Raw genomic sequence first — 15084 nt, 5'->3', positions numbered from 1 at the left:
TGAATTAATTTGTTTATTTATGATAGGCCTTTCCCATCCTTGCCTAGAATAGCTTTAGTGTTAATGGTTAATCTGTCCGGTTCAACTACACTCCCTACTATTTTTCTGATTGGTGTGAGGATCAGTGACTCCACGAGGGGGATGGTTTAACTTGAGATGTGGATCTTCCTTTTCTCCTGGGTAAACATTTACTTTCCCCTTAGGTGCCTTGTAAAAGTCCTTGGCATCTATTCTACTGATGTAACCAAAATTATATAAAATTTCAGAAAAACCTGCTTGAGGTCCGCCATGGGATTAGGCTCAACATAAAATAAATCATATTTAAATAGTAAATGTTTATGCATGTTGAGAAATGCAATTGGAATGGTATCCTTGGACAACATTAAAGCATTTTGCAACCTTAAAAAGCAAAAGAAAAACTGGCTATTATATTGTTATAGTATTTTTCTGTGTCACGTACTCCTTTGGAAGTCAGTGAATTTTATGGACCTCTTCTCAGAATAGTCTTTTTAAATGCATAAAATAAAATACCCAGAATTATAAAGGGAAACCAATTATATTGAAATAGTTACTGAAATATGTTTATAAACAAATTTTTTTAGACTCACACTGTAAGATTTAAGGTTCACAAAGCACTCATGGGTTCCACCAAGCAACCATTACTATCCTCATTTTACCAAGGTAGGGACTGTGGGGACACAAGATGCCTTTAATGACATCACAATTAGTTTTCAATCTAGTCTAGGACTTCCAATTTTTTTTTTTGATTTATAGGTTGTTTTATTTTTCCAAATATATATAATGAAAGTTTTTTTTTAACATTCATTCACTTGCATATTTATGTTACACAACTTTCTTCTACCTTCTCTTTCCACCCTCAGAGGTGAACAGTAGGTCTTCCATTTTATCTCTGTCCCATGCTAACCTCTTCCTGTCCAAGAGGGAGTGAATTTCCCTACACCCTGAACCTCTTCACATTTTTTACCTTTTCACCTCACCTTGAGAGTACTGTACCACTATCTCCCCCTACCTCTTTATTGTTTCTCAAACATCATCTTCTAATTGTCTCATGCATGGATAGAATACTCTCTATCTTCACTTCTGCCTCCAGGCTTCTCTGGCTTCCTTCAGTTTTCATCTCAGATCCAGCCTTCTGCAAGAGTCCTTTCCTGATTCCTTCCATTGCTAGTGACTTCCCTCTGAGATTCCCTTTCTTCTTTTTGTGTATAAATCTTGTAGCAACATAGTTGTCCTCATAGTAGAATAGAAACTATTTCTCTTAGCAACATATCTAGTATGAAATAAGTACTAAATGTTACTGTGTTCTTTTTTTTTTAGGTTTTCACAAGGCATTGGGTGGCTTGCCCAAGGCCACACAGCTAGGTCATTATTAAGTGTCTGAGCCTGGATTTGAACTCAGTGACTCCTGAGCTGGTGCTCTATCAACTGCACCATGTAGCCACCCCATGTCCTTCTTTCTTGAAGAAAACCATGACATCAGGAGGTGATGCCATGATGAGCAAGTGAATTAGATTTAAATGAGGGGGGCTGTGCTGTCACCAGCCTCATTTTCTCCTCCAGAGCCAGCTGGGTCCAGTGACCAGATATGGATCAGGACAACTAAAGATGACCCTGGATGTGAGGCAGTCAGGGTTAAGTGAGTTGCCCAAGGTCACACAGCTAGGAAGTGTCCAGTGTCTGAGGTCAGTCACATTTGAACTCAGGTCCACTAGGTTAAGAAGAAGGAGTTCTCTCAGCACAAGTCAGAACCTTCTCTACAACTTATAGGTGGATTTGAATCTGGATTTTCCTGGACTTGGCCATGTTGCCCCTCTTAGACTGTCATTCATTCATACATTCAAGTCATTTTTTTTATCTCCACATCCATCCTTCTTGGTGGAGACAGAAGGACCAACAATGATAAGGACCAGAAAAATGCCATGGAGAACACCCAAATTAAATGGGCATAACCTGAATGAAGCTTCGACAAAGGCAGGTGTGTGTGTGGGGAGTCCTCAACCTAAAGGAATCAATTGCCAATGGTGTCTCACAGTTAAAAGCCTCCTAAGTTACTTGGGATGTAAGATGAGAAGGTGGGAGTAATGGCATTATGATGAAGTCTTTAGTTTTCATTTCTCTACTTTTTATCCCCTCAAAGATATTCTTAAATCCAGGACAGAAATAAAACAAAGAAATGTATTGATAATTTAAGTAAAATAGTTGGGAATGTCTCCTGCTATTTAGGACAAGAGAGAGAGATATGGGCTCTATGAGGGTAGTAGTATGTGGATGCATTGATGCTGGGATGTCCAGAGCCAAAGTTGATAATGTCAATCTCAGTCAGTCTCTGTCAAAGATAGAGAGAGATCTCTATTGGAATATATCAACAGAGACTAGGACATTTGTTTTATGTAACCTGGAATGATTTCTTTTTAAGGAAGAAAGGAGGCTGTCCTCAGAATTGGATTGATTTGAGGTATGGGACTGGCAGGTGCTTGACTGTAGTGATAACAGAATGGTACACAATTTTGTTTTAATTATCTTTGCTTGTGCAGAATCCTGTCTCCTTAGCACATACACAATACCCTCTTTTCCTTAAATAAACTTTAGCATATTTTCCCTTAAATTACCACTCCACTTGCAACAGTTTGACTCCAAGCATAAATAAATTTATGTCCCTCATATCTCTATCTTTGACTCTGATTTCTTCATTTCTGCTCAAAACCTTTTTTTTAAAAATATATTTATTTATGGCAGTGGGGTTAAGTGACTTGCCCAAAGTCACACAGCTAGGCAATTATTAAGTGTCTGAGGGCAGATTTGAACTCAGGTCCTCCTGAGTTCAGGGCCAGTGCTCTATCCACTGCACCACCTAGCTGCCCCAAACATTTTTTTTAACAGTACAAGTGATCAATTTATTGAAAAAGTTCAAAAGCATGTGCAAAGCCAAACACCTGTGAATCCTTCATTTCCACAAAGGGGTGGGTTGAGCTTGTCTTCTCGTATTTCTTCGTTTGAGTCATGTTTGATCTTTGTAATTTTGTTATACTCACTTTTGCTTTTTTTTTTCCATGTGGTTTCTGCTCAAACCTTAAACTCCATCAGTTTTCCTTAAAGAAGGCATTCACCCCCAGATTTATTAAACATTTGGTTATTTAGTTAAATTCTGTTTGGATTCTTTGTTTTATGGTCTGCATTTGTTTTTTGATTCAAGTTTCCTATTTAATAGCTATCCCACACATTGTTTTGGTTGAGGATGCTGATAAAAATAGGGCAGAGCCAAATATAGAGGATTCCTCAGTTTTAATCAGTCCCGTAATCAATTTCCCCTTTTACTGTTATTCAAGCAACTCTAAATCTGAACTTTTTTCTCAACTTGTTGAAATTTACAATTTGATTAACTTTAAAATTAAGGGATTGAATGAGAAGACCTCTAAAATCTCTTACACCTCTAAATATACAAATCTGTGAATAATGTAGGATGATAACTTGAATATTAGGTAGGTTTAAATGGAGATTTTATTGTTTTGATTTTAGTAATTCTGTTTTGTGACTAATGTAAATGTCCCTTTATAAGAAAATGTCTAATTTAAGCCTATAAAATATTTTTAAACTAGGTAATCTAGACTGGATATGACATTACTATATTAATAACTAGTTATTAGATAATTTATGATCCACACTTTTCTTTCTATTTCCATTGAAACCCAACTCCTGAAAAGGTCATTCAGTGTCTGAGGGATGTTATTGTTCCTACCCTCCAGGCCCACCCAACTGGGAGACTGAATTTCTGGTTTGAGTGTGAACTTGTTGATAATGATGTTGATGTTTGTCCTTCATTCTTTTTTTTTTTTAGGTTTTTTTTTTGTAAGGCAAATGGGGGTAAGTGGCTTTCCCAAGGCCACACAGCTAGGTAATTATTAAGTGTCTGAGACCGGATTTGAACCCAAGTACTCCTGACTCCAAGGCCGGTGCTTTATCCACTACGCCACCTAGCCGCCCCATTGTCCTTCATTCTTGAAAAAGAACATACCATCAGGAGGTGATACTATGATATAAGCACATGAGTTCTCCTCCAGATCTGTCTAGCTTCAGTGACCAGAGATGAATTAGGATGACTGAAAATGACTCTGCATGAGAGGAAATCAGGGTGAAATGACTTGTCTAAGGTCACACAGCTAGTATCAGGTATCTGAGGCTGAATTTGAACTCCCATCCTTCTGACTCCAAGACCAGTGTATCTACTGTGCCACTAAACCTCAGACCCTTTTGACTCTTCTGAACTGTGTGACCTTGAGCAAGTCACCTAACCACATTGCCTCACATCGAGGGCTAGAGGGTCATCTTGTGGTTCCTTCTAAGGTCCTCTGAATGCAGTTGAGGCCTCAGTTCCTTCTTTCCCTTAGGCTAGGTGAGTTGCTGTCTGGACTGACTTGACCATCAAGCATGAATTTTAAGGGAAATGGTCATTTAATGGACATGGTAATGAACCTGAAGATAGAATTAGGCAGACAACTTGGTTCCCCCAAATATCTAGTTAGAGCATCCTTGGGCTATGTATTAATTCTCTTTTTTTTTTTTTAGTTTTTTTTTTTACAGGGCAAACAGGGTTAAGTGACTTGCCCAAGGCTGCACAGCTAGCTAATTATTAAGTGTCTGAGACTGGATTTGAACTCAGGTACTCCTGACTCCAGAGCCGGTGCTTTATCTACTATGCCCACATGTGTTAATTCTAGAATGGAGGGATGGATACTGCAACCTACTCTAGGAGATGGAAAGTGGACCTTTTCTTCTTCTCCCAACACTGAACAACCATTCTGGATAGAGCTGGAAGAAAACTCCAATGTTTAATTAATGACCTTGTTAATGGAGATATCAAGGTTCAACATAGATAGAGATACTTAGCTTCCTAGGACTAAAGGAATTTATACCATGATACTTTGAAATTTTGAAGATATTATCATGAAGACCTACCTTCTTTCTCTTCCCCCAGCATCCAATTGAGAAAGCAAAACAAACAAACAAACCTTGTTATAAGCATATATAGTTGAGCCAAATAAATTCCTGCATTAGCCATGTCAAATCTCTCTCTATATCTCATTCTGTCCATCTCTCTTACAGGAGGTGAGCTACATATTTCATCACGAGTTCTCTGAAATTTTGGTTAATCATTGCATTGATCAGAGTTCCTAAATCTTTCAAAATTTTTATCTTTATAATATTGTATTGTAAAAACTCTTCTCCTGGTTCTGCTCATTTCCCTCTGAATCAGTTCACACAGGTTCTCTTCCTAGGTTACTCTGAAACCTCTTCCTTCAGTATTTTTTCTTTAAATTAAATTAATTTTTTTGGTTATAGTTAAAGTTCCAAACTCCTTCCCTTCCTCAAAGCCAAGATGCATTAAATTTTTAAATTCCTTTTTAAAAGTTTAAACACAACTATTTCAATATAAACCCCAGTGAAGAAGAATGTAAATGAAACTGAACTTCTACCTTCAGGTAGAAAGGAAAAACAAAAGATAATGGAAGACACATAGAAGAAAGGAAAACAGTATTTAGGCTGTCATATTTCCATGTCCTTCTATTTACTTAGGCTAACAGACAAATTACTAGCAACCTTACAGATGTTTGTGTGTGTATGGGTGTGTATCTAGCTTTATGTAGCTATAAAGTTGTCTAACCCCAACAGATATGACGTACTACCCAGTCTCTTTCCTTCTCACCCCTAGGTTTTTGGTTCACTGGAAGACTTGGCTTCAGAGAAAGATTTTTCCCTTTCCTCTGCCACAGGTTGTAGGGATAATGGGTCTTGTTTACTGATCACAATCTCAAAGAATATGACAAACTATGTTTGGAGATAGGAAGACTTGTTTGTAGTGACTGGCATGCACCCAATTGGATCTTCCTTGTACTTTATGGATATTAAGAATCACCTGGGCTGATTGAGGTCAATGGGGTTCACTGCCATGCTTTCTCCAGAATTGTTTGATGTAAACACAGTCTTCTGACTGTAAGAAGTGGCACAAATCCCTGGAAAATGATGGTAGAAAAGCTACAGTGGAAGTCTTTAGTGCAGTCTATAAAGCTTTAGGATAACAGTCAGCATCCAACAACACATTATTTAGGGTGGATCTAGTTTGATGATGATGATATTTATGATGCTTGTCCTTCATTCCTTTTTTTTAAAGGTATTTTTTGAAAGGCAATGGGGTTAAGTGGCTTGCCCAAGGCCAAACAGCTAGGTAATTATTAGGTGTCTGAGGTCGGATTTGAACTCAGATGTGGGGGTCCAGCCTCTGTGAGGTCCTTGGAACCTGACAGGAGGGATAGAGTCGGCAAAATGAGTTGAGTCAACACAGGGTTAAAGGCAGGAGCAGGTTGACTGACTGTCAGCTGCTTGGATTTATTTTTATAGTCTCAGAATCATATCAAACAAGCAAACTAAAATCATTTCCTTGGTTACAAAAGTGTACAATTTTCATCATTAATCATATAGTACATATGGTTACAAGTTTGATCATGTAGTGCTTACAAGTTTGATTATCAATCATGTAGTTAATTTTCTTGTCCCTGCTCAGACCATGATGACCTCAACCTGTCTGTTGCTTAGTTTGTTGCTGCATAGTAAACTTATTAATTAAGCTAACTTTTCTGATAATAATCTTTGATATAATTTGTTTAATGGAATGCTTTTATGTTTTTGTGCCACATATGTAATGTTTTTCGATATGCTCCCTTGACAACCTATAGTGAGAGCAGTTATGTTTGTCCACCCATCCATTGACTCCTTCAATAACCAATTTTCCTTTCAGTCTTTGTTGGTAGATGCTATGGTTTCTATGACTTTTTATTCTTTCCCAATAAACTAAGGCTGTTAGAGTTCACATATCGGTCACCTCTACTAACTATTCTCTCACCATCTTTATCATATATTCCTGTGTATGATAAGGGGGGAAAAACTGTTAATTTCCCTGGAATTCTATCTAATCCATCTTATATCTGTTTTCCCTGTATTTATTCTGACATCTCCCTGGAACTCCCAGTGCTGTATTTTCCAAAGATTTCATAATGTTGAAGCCTTTTGAATGCCTCAGGGAGAGGCAGTCCTGTTAAATTTGGACAGAGTTCACAATCTGTTTTATTCAAGGAACTTCTCTTAAATCCTTCCTTTATAGTCATTCCACTATTAGGATGAGTAAGTTTTGCAATCAATAATAGATGAGTAAGTTTTGCAATCAATAATAGACCTATAAATATGGGTATACGTGGAATCCCTATATATATTGAAGAAGGAAATGTTCCATCAGGTGGTGTGGCCGCCTTGAGTCTTCTTGCTACAACTGTGTCAAACAGCTTAGAGACCTTGGCTCCCAACCCTCAGGTACTCCTGACTCCAGGGCTGGTGTGCCACCTAGTCACCCCCCTGTCCTTCATTCTTTTTTTTTTTTTAAGGTTTTTTCAAGGCAATGGGGTTAAGTGGCTTGCCCAAGGCCACACGGCTAGGTAATTATTAAGTGTCTGAGACTGGATTTGAACCCAGGTCCTCCTGACTCCAGGGCCGGTGCTTTATCCACTGCACCACCTAGCCGCCCCCTGTCCTTCATTCTTGAAGAAGACATGACATCTAGGATGTGATGCCTTGAAAAGCACATGACTTGGATTTCAGTGAGCAGTACTGTGCTAAGTCACCAGTATTACTTTCCTCATTTCCTCCAGATTTGTGTCTGGCCACTGGATCTAGAGGACTCCAGCAGAGAAATTGAGATTGGTACCTTAGCACAGCACCCCCTCACTCAAAATCCAATTCACTTGCTAATCATGGTATTACCTCCCCTGAGTTGTAGTCCTCTTCAAGAATGAAGGACAACATCAACATTATTGCGTCTATTATAAAACATTCTTAAAGGCCTTCCAAAGAAAATTTCATGGGATATGATCCAATTTTTGAGTGGGCCAGATTTCAAAACTGCAAAAGGACCAGTGGGAAGGTTTTGATCCTTCTATACCCTGTTTGGTCATATGTTTTAGTCAGTCCTGTTTTAATATTCTGATATTCTTTTTGCATTTTCTCTATGACTCTTAGTGATACCCACAATGCAGGTTTTGTTTTATAGCCAAATTCTTTTCTACTTTGAAAATAATTTGACATGTAAAATTCATCCCCTTTTGTGAATTCATAACCAGTGGGACTCTAAGCCTAGAGATTAATTTTGTAAGTAATTTCTTTGAAGCATTGGTGGCATTAGCCTTTCTGCAAGGAAATGCTTCTGTCCATCCCTATTACTTGTTTACCCTATCTAGGACATACTTGTACCTTTTCCTAGGGGAAGTTCAATGAAGTCCATGAGGATATTAACAAAGGGTTCAGGATAAACCCCAGGGATGGTCGTGACTCCTGGAACCTTCCAATCCCTTAACAGTTCCTCCATCAAGCACAATGGGAACCCAAGAGTGGTAAAGGGAACAGGGATTTAGTAACCCAGATATCAATGGGAAGCTATTGCCTGAGCTGTCACTAAGGAGCTCAGAGAGATGGAGGAGATCAGCAGCTACTTTTCTTTGGCTATAGACACTGGAGTTTGGCATTTACAAAGAACTAGGGAAAAAAGGGAATTGTAGAGCCCAAAAGAGAGAGCTTAAAATGCCTCTAAATTTGCAGAACTGACTGCAAGCATGCACCAAAAGTCCATCTGCTGTGACTGTAAAGAGTAACAGTGTCCCTGTGCAAAATAGCATACCTTTGTAAGAATGAGTTCAGCAACCTGGGCGGACAAATAGGTAAAAATCCAGAAATCAAAGTAGCCATGGGGGAGCAAACAGCAAACCCTGATTAGAGGTTTCCTTTCTCATATCTAAGGCAAAAGCCACCTACAAACAGGATTTTGTTTGTGTTATGAAGGGGAAAAGTCAAGAGACTGTGTGAGTTGATGGAACTTTCAGAGAGGTAATCATGATAGAGAAAGGTGTTCTTAAGATCTAGAGGGATTGGGAGAAGGATCAAAGGATTGAGGACAGTTCACCTAGAAAATAACATGTGGACAGTCAGGGATTCCAAATGTAAAAGCTTCAAGCATCATGTGGGAACTGGAACTTAAGGGAGTGCCCAAGAACCAAAGGTTGGACCTTCAACCAGGATGCCATTGCAGGGAGACCAACTGGGAGTCCTTGGGCTTCAGAATCAAAGTGAAGCTACAGGGTGAAATCCAACTCCACGGGTCTGAGTTAGAATTTCTGAGACAAACCAAAGAGGATAAAGGGTGCCAGGGCAGAAGCATCAAGGCATTCCAGAGGAGGAAAAGTGCCTCCCCTGTCTCTGAGATACATGTAAAGCTCAATGTGCAACATGCTTGGTTGTGTGATGGGAAGTCTTGGATTTCCTTTGATTACTAAGGACTTGGGTTCATACAGATTTTAGTTAATTAAAAGTTGGTATGACTATTAAACTAATCTGACAAAAATCTGTCTCATGGGAGGTGAAAATTTACTTAATCTTAAACTTTCCTTAGATAAAAAAACCCAAAGAAGCATCTCAGCCAAGTGTCCTTATTGCCTTGGTGGCATGTAAATCCTCTTCTTCAAACAATCTATTTGTGAATCTTTTAAATATTGTTTAATCTGTAAACTGACATATATATATATATATAGTTTATTTAAAGAGGTTCCTTTTCTTTGTATTAGAATTATTAGAGTAATAGAATGTGACTAACTAAATTTGCTCAGCTTTCATTTCTATGAAGGAAGCATGGGATTATGATCTATCTTCTCTTGAACTTTTATGGTCTAAGAGGAATGTACAAGATTGCAATATGTTATTGAATTGCTTCACGATACTCGGATGCATTTTTCCTGATTCCCTTCCTGACTCCATCCACTCTATCCATTGCACCACCTAGCTGCCCCTACTCTGATGTATTTTTGCCTGTAAATAGCCTTATAATCCTCATAATTGTTCAGGTTTTGTTTGAATTCTGAACCTATGCAGGAATCTAATAATAATTGTCAAGGGATCAGGTACCACCAGATATAGGGAAACCACAAAGAATTCAAATGTGTTGAACAAATCAATAAGATACAGAGATAGCAAATGTAGGTGATTTTTCAGATTACAAATGAGTTTTATTAAAAGGATAAATGGCAAAAAGAAAAATCGGAAACATACACACAATCAACCAAAAACCTCTCATCTTTGCAAATTGGTGCAATGGGGGAGTCTTCTTTTATCACTTCTTTGAGGATATGTTTTTACATGTGGTTTGCCACCTTCACCATTATTGCTTTGAGGAGGTTTTTAATTTGAATTTTGAATTGAAGAGAGAATTTGTAATTCAACATTTAAAAACTGAACACATTAAATTATATATTTTCATTTGTTGGGAAAAATAAAACATTATTTAAAACAAATATAAATAAAAACAAAATAAATAAAATAAAATGTTATAATATTAAAAATTTTTTTGATTGATTCACTCTTTCCCTAATCTGACCACAGACAGAGCCATCTAAACCATCTAGTTACCCCAATTTCCAGTCTTACCCACTAGAGAACCACAAGAAGAAACCAATTTCAATTCAGTCTCAGGTATAGATGTCCTCTGGGCTTTAGTTTTCTCAAATGAGGGATTTGACTAAATGGCTTCTAGTCCCCAGTCCAGCTCTAGATTCAAGTCCCCTTCACTTCATTCTTAATGACAATCATCCAGATTCAGGTGTTTCTTATTAACTCCTTCTTGAACTATCAGACAAAGATCAGTTTTCTTTCACCTTCTCTTTTCTCCCTCTGAAGAATCTTAGGTAAGCAGTTATTGGAAAACAAGAATTTTATTGGTGTAGGAACAACCTCCAATCAAACAGGTTTCACAAAATTAGTGTTAAACGTTGGAGTAGAGCTCAGGGCTTCCAGAATCTAAATCTGCTGTGCAAAACCGCCTTTCTTTATCACGTCCAAGGTCATCATCTAAGGGTGAGCACAGGAATTCAGTCTTTTTGGTTTTAAGAAATGCTGATTGACTCAGAGATATCCCAGGTCCAAATCCCAGACCTAATTTCTACTCCCAAACAAAGGGCTTATTCAATTGTTTCCTGAAGATTTTTTTGATTGATTAGATGAGGTGGTGAGGGAGAATTGACTGGAGGAGGTAGAGGGAAGCGAACCAGTGGTCATAGGCTCTGGATTTATATCTGAGACACCCTAATTCAACAGTCTCATTTTTCAGAAAATGAAAGTAAGGTCCAGAGTTGACAGAGATACTTAGTGTCAGAGGTGGAATCTGAACTACATTAGAAAGAAGGGATTTGATGGAGAAACAGTCTATGATTGTGAGGTTTCGAAGAATAGTCTGAGGCAAAGAGGCAAAGAACAAGGCTGAGACTAATTCAGACTCACAGGAAGAGCAATTGTCTGAGACTTTGAAGAGAATCCTCATTTTCTTTTTTTTTATTATATTTATTTTTGTTTTTGTACAAATGTTTTTTATACATTACTAAATTATTCTTGTTTAGAGTAAACATAATGCCCCTCCTCCTGAAAAGTATAGACCCTTCTGAGCAATAAAGTTAAGAAAAAAAATTAAAATTAAAATAATGATGATGTGGGGCATCTAGGCGGCACAGTGGATAAAGCACCGTCCCTGGAGTCAGGAGTACCTGGGTTCAAATGGGCAAGCTACTTAACTCCATTTGCCTTGCAAAAAAAAAAACCTAAAAAAAATAATGACGATGATGATGATGATGATGATAACAATAATAATAATAAGGGCAGCTAGGTGGCACAGTGGACACAGAATCAGCCCTGGAGTCAGGAGCACCCAAGCCCAAATCTGGCCTCAGACACCCAACAATCACCCAGCTGTGTAACCCTGGGCAAGCCGCCCAACCCCGCTTGCCCTGCAAACCTCCCCCCCAATAATAATAACAATAATAATAATAATAATAATAAATTTGCTTCAGTCTGTGTTCCAACACTACCAGGTCTGTTGTGGGTGGATCACATTCTTTATGATAAGTCCATCACAAAAGCTACTTCCATATTTTTCCACTGTTGTCATTGCTGATTGCAACTCCCTCCATTTATACTTTCCCAGTACCATATACTATATTTTCTCTCTCCTTTCACTTTTTCCCTCTTCTTAAATGTGCGTAGGGTAGTTGAGTAGTGCAGCAGACTGATCCCTGGACCTGGGGCCAAGAGGCCCCAAGCCCACATACCACCCCTAAGGCCCAGCAACCACTCGGCCCTGTGGTCCTGGACAGGCCATCCAATCCCAGCCCCTTGCAAGAAGTAAAAAAGAAAATGTGTTATATCTGACCACTCTCCCCCATGGATCACCCTCTCCTCCATCACACACATACCCCCTTTTCCCTGTCCCCCTTCTCTCCTTACTCTAGAGGTCTATACCCCATTGAGTATATATGCTGTTTCCTCTCTGAGCCACCTCTGATGAGAGCGAAGCTTCCTTCATTCTCCCTCGCCTTCCTCCCTTCCATATCATTGCAATAGCTCATTGTAATAAAATAAACCTTATTACATGAAATATCTTAGCTTATTCCACCTCTCCTTTCTCTTATTCCCGTTACATTTCCCTTTTAGCCATTGACTCCAATTTTACAGTATATTATATCTTCACATTCAGCTCTCTCCTGTGCTTCATCTATAAAAGCTCCTTCTACCTGCTCTATTAAATGAGAAGTTTCTTATGGGTATTATCAGTATCATTTTTCTATGCAGGAATACATGTAGTTCATCATCATTAAGTCCCTCATATTTTACCCTTCTCCCCCACTTTCTATGCTTCACCTGAGAACTGTGTTTGAAGATCAAACTTTCTGTTCAGCTCTGGCCATTTTAACAGGAACATTTGAAATTCCCCTGGTTCATTGAAAGTCCACCTTTTTCCCCTGGAAGAGGACTTCAGTTTTGTTTGGTAGTTGATTCTGGATTGCATTATAAGCTCTTTTGCCTTCTGGAATATTATATTCAAAGCCCTACAAGCCCTTAATGTAGTTGCTGCTAAGTCCTATGTGATCCTGATTGCAGCTCCACAATATTTGAATTGTGACCTTCTGGCTGCTTGTAATATTTTCTTTGACTTGGGAATTCTGGAGCTTGGCTATAATATTCCTGGGGCTTGTTTTTTTGGATCTCTTTCTGGGGGAGATCAGTGGATTCTCTCAATTTCTATTTTGTCCTCTGCTTCTAGGATATCAGGGCAATTTTCCTGAGGAATTCTTTTAAAATGAGGTCAAGGTCAGGTATCCCAATAATTTTTAAATTATCTTTCCTGAATCTGTTTTCCAGATCAATTTTTTTAATGAGATGTTTCACATTTTCTAATTTTTCATTCTTTTGGTTTTGAAGTATTGTATGTTGACTTCTCATAACATCAGCAGCTTCCTTTAGTTCCATTCTATTGCTGAAGGATTTGTTTTCCTCAAAGAGCTTTCTTATTTTTTTTTCCATCTGGCCAATTCTGATTTTTAAAGCATTTTTCTCCTCAATAACTTTTTGAACTATTTTATCCATTTGACCTGTGTTGGTTTTTAACATGTTATTTTATTCCACATTTTTTTGGATCTCCTTGACTAAGCTGCTGACTTCTTTTTTCATGTTTTTTCCTGCATCTCTCTAATTTCTTTTCCCAATTTTTCTTCTATTTCCCTCACTTGATTTTCAAAATCATTTTTGAGATCTGTCATAGCCTGAGTCCAATTTCCATTTTTCTTGCAGGTTTGGATGCAGAAGCTTGTACTTCCTCATCTTCAGATTGAGTATTTTTGATCCTTCTTGGGATCATAGATAATGTATTTCTTCAATGGTGCTCCTCTTTTTTTTCTCTGTTTACTCATTTCCCCAGCCAGTGCCTGGTCTCTGGGTGCTTCCTGAGCTTTTGAGTATTATTGAGACACCTCCCCACAAGGATCTCAATGTGTGAAGCTCTATCTTCTCTCCTGGTCTGTGAATGACCACAAGCACACCCCTCTGCCACGGTGCTGAGGTGGGGGGACCCTGCTGTTCTATGGTGGGCCTAGAATGTGATCAGGATCTGAATGTGGTCGGAGTCCCAGAGTCCTGTTCCAGGTACAGAGGACACATCTCAGAAGTCTCTCTCGACTCCCCTACATTTGGTTGGCCGAGCATTCCAGACTCAGTTGCCTGGGTTCTTCTTACTGGCTCTGCCTGCTTCCATTTCCTGGATTTGGGCTGCCTCAACTACTGCTAGCTGAATGCCCTCAGGGCTGGGTTTCACAAACTCACTCTGGCATCCCTCACTGATTTTCCAAGTTGTGCCCAGTGCCCCCTGAGGTGTAGGTCAGGAAACTGTCCCCACTTCAGCTCCCAGGCAACCTAGGGCTGCCTCTGGGAGGCTGAAGTTCCTTCACTCTGGTGGACCACCACTCTAACCCCATGGAGCAGAGCCTTTCCACTATTTTCCAGGTTACCTTGGGCTGGAGAATTGCCTCACTGGATCCCTCTGTGGGTTCTGTCTCTCAAAAATTTAGTTAGAGTCCTTATTTTATAGGTTTTGAAATATTAGAAAGAGAACACCTAAGAGAAGCTCTTCTCCGGTCCACATCTTGGCTCCACCCCCTGTATCCTCATTTTCTTTGTGAGACACTGAAATCCTAGGGAAGTCTTTGGCAGCACTTCCTTTGCCAGGAGCACTGGCATATCCAAATTGGGTTAATGAAACTTGCACGACTTTCAACCTTGACTTCAGCATAGTGTGCTCTTGCTTCCCAGTCTCGCTCTCTCCTTCAAGGAAGAAGACCTGACACAGATTACAATGCTTATCACTATTTAGAGTTCTTTCTGAAACATTCAGAGTAATCATTTAATAACTAGTTTCAAAGATGGTGGTTTTAAAGTATATTTTATTGATATAGCTTTCTCCATTATAAGAATTTCATGCAGAATTCATTCCCCATTCTCTTCTAGAATGTTTGCTCAGTTTACAAATGAGTTATTTAAACAGGGTGAATGACAAAAAAGAAAATCAGCAAAATATAAACATAATAAACATGCACACAGACACACTCAGGCAGCCAAATAACTCCTATCTCTGCAAAGTGGTGGGATAGTGGGAGTCTT

The sequence above is a fragment of the Macrotis lagotis genome, chromosome 1 (assembly GCF_037893015.1).
Source record: "Macrotis lagotis isolate mMagLag1 chromosome 1, bilby.v1.9.chrom.fasta, whole genome shotgun sequence".
NCBI classification, from domain to species: Eukaryota; Metazoa; Chordata; class Mammalia; order Peramelemorphia; family Peramelidae; genus Macrotis; species Macrotis lagotis.
The sequence above is the reverse complement of the archived record's forward strand: the minus strand, read 5'-3'. Positions refer to the sequence as shown.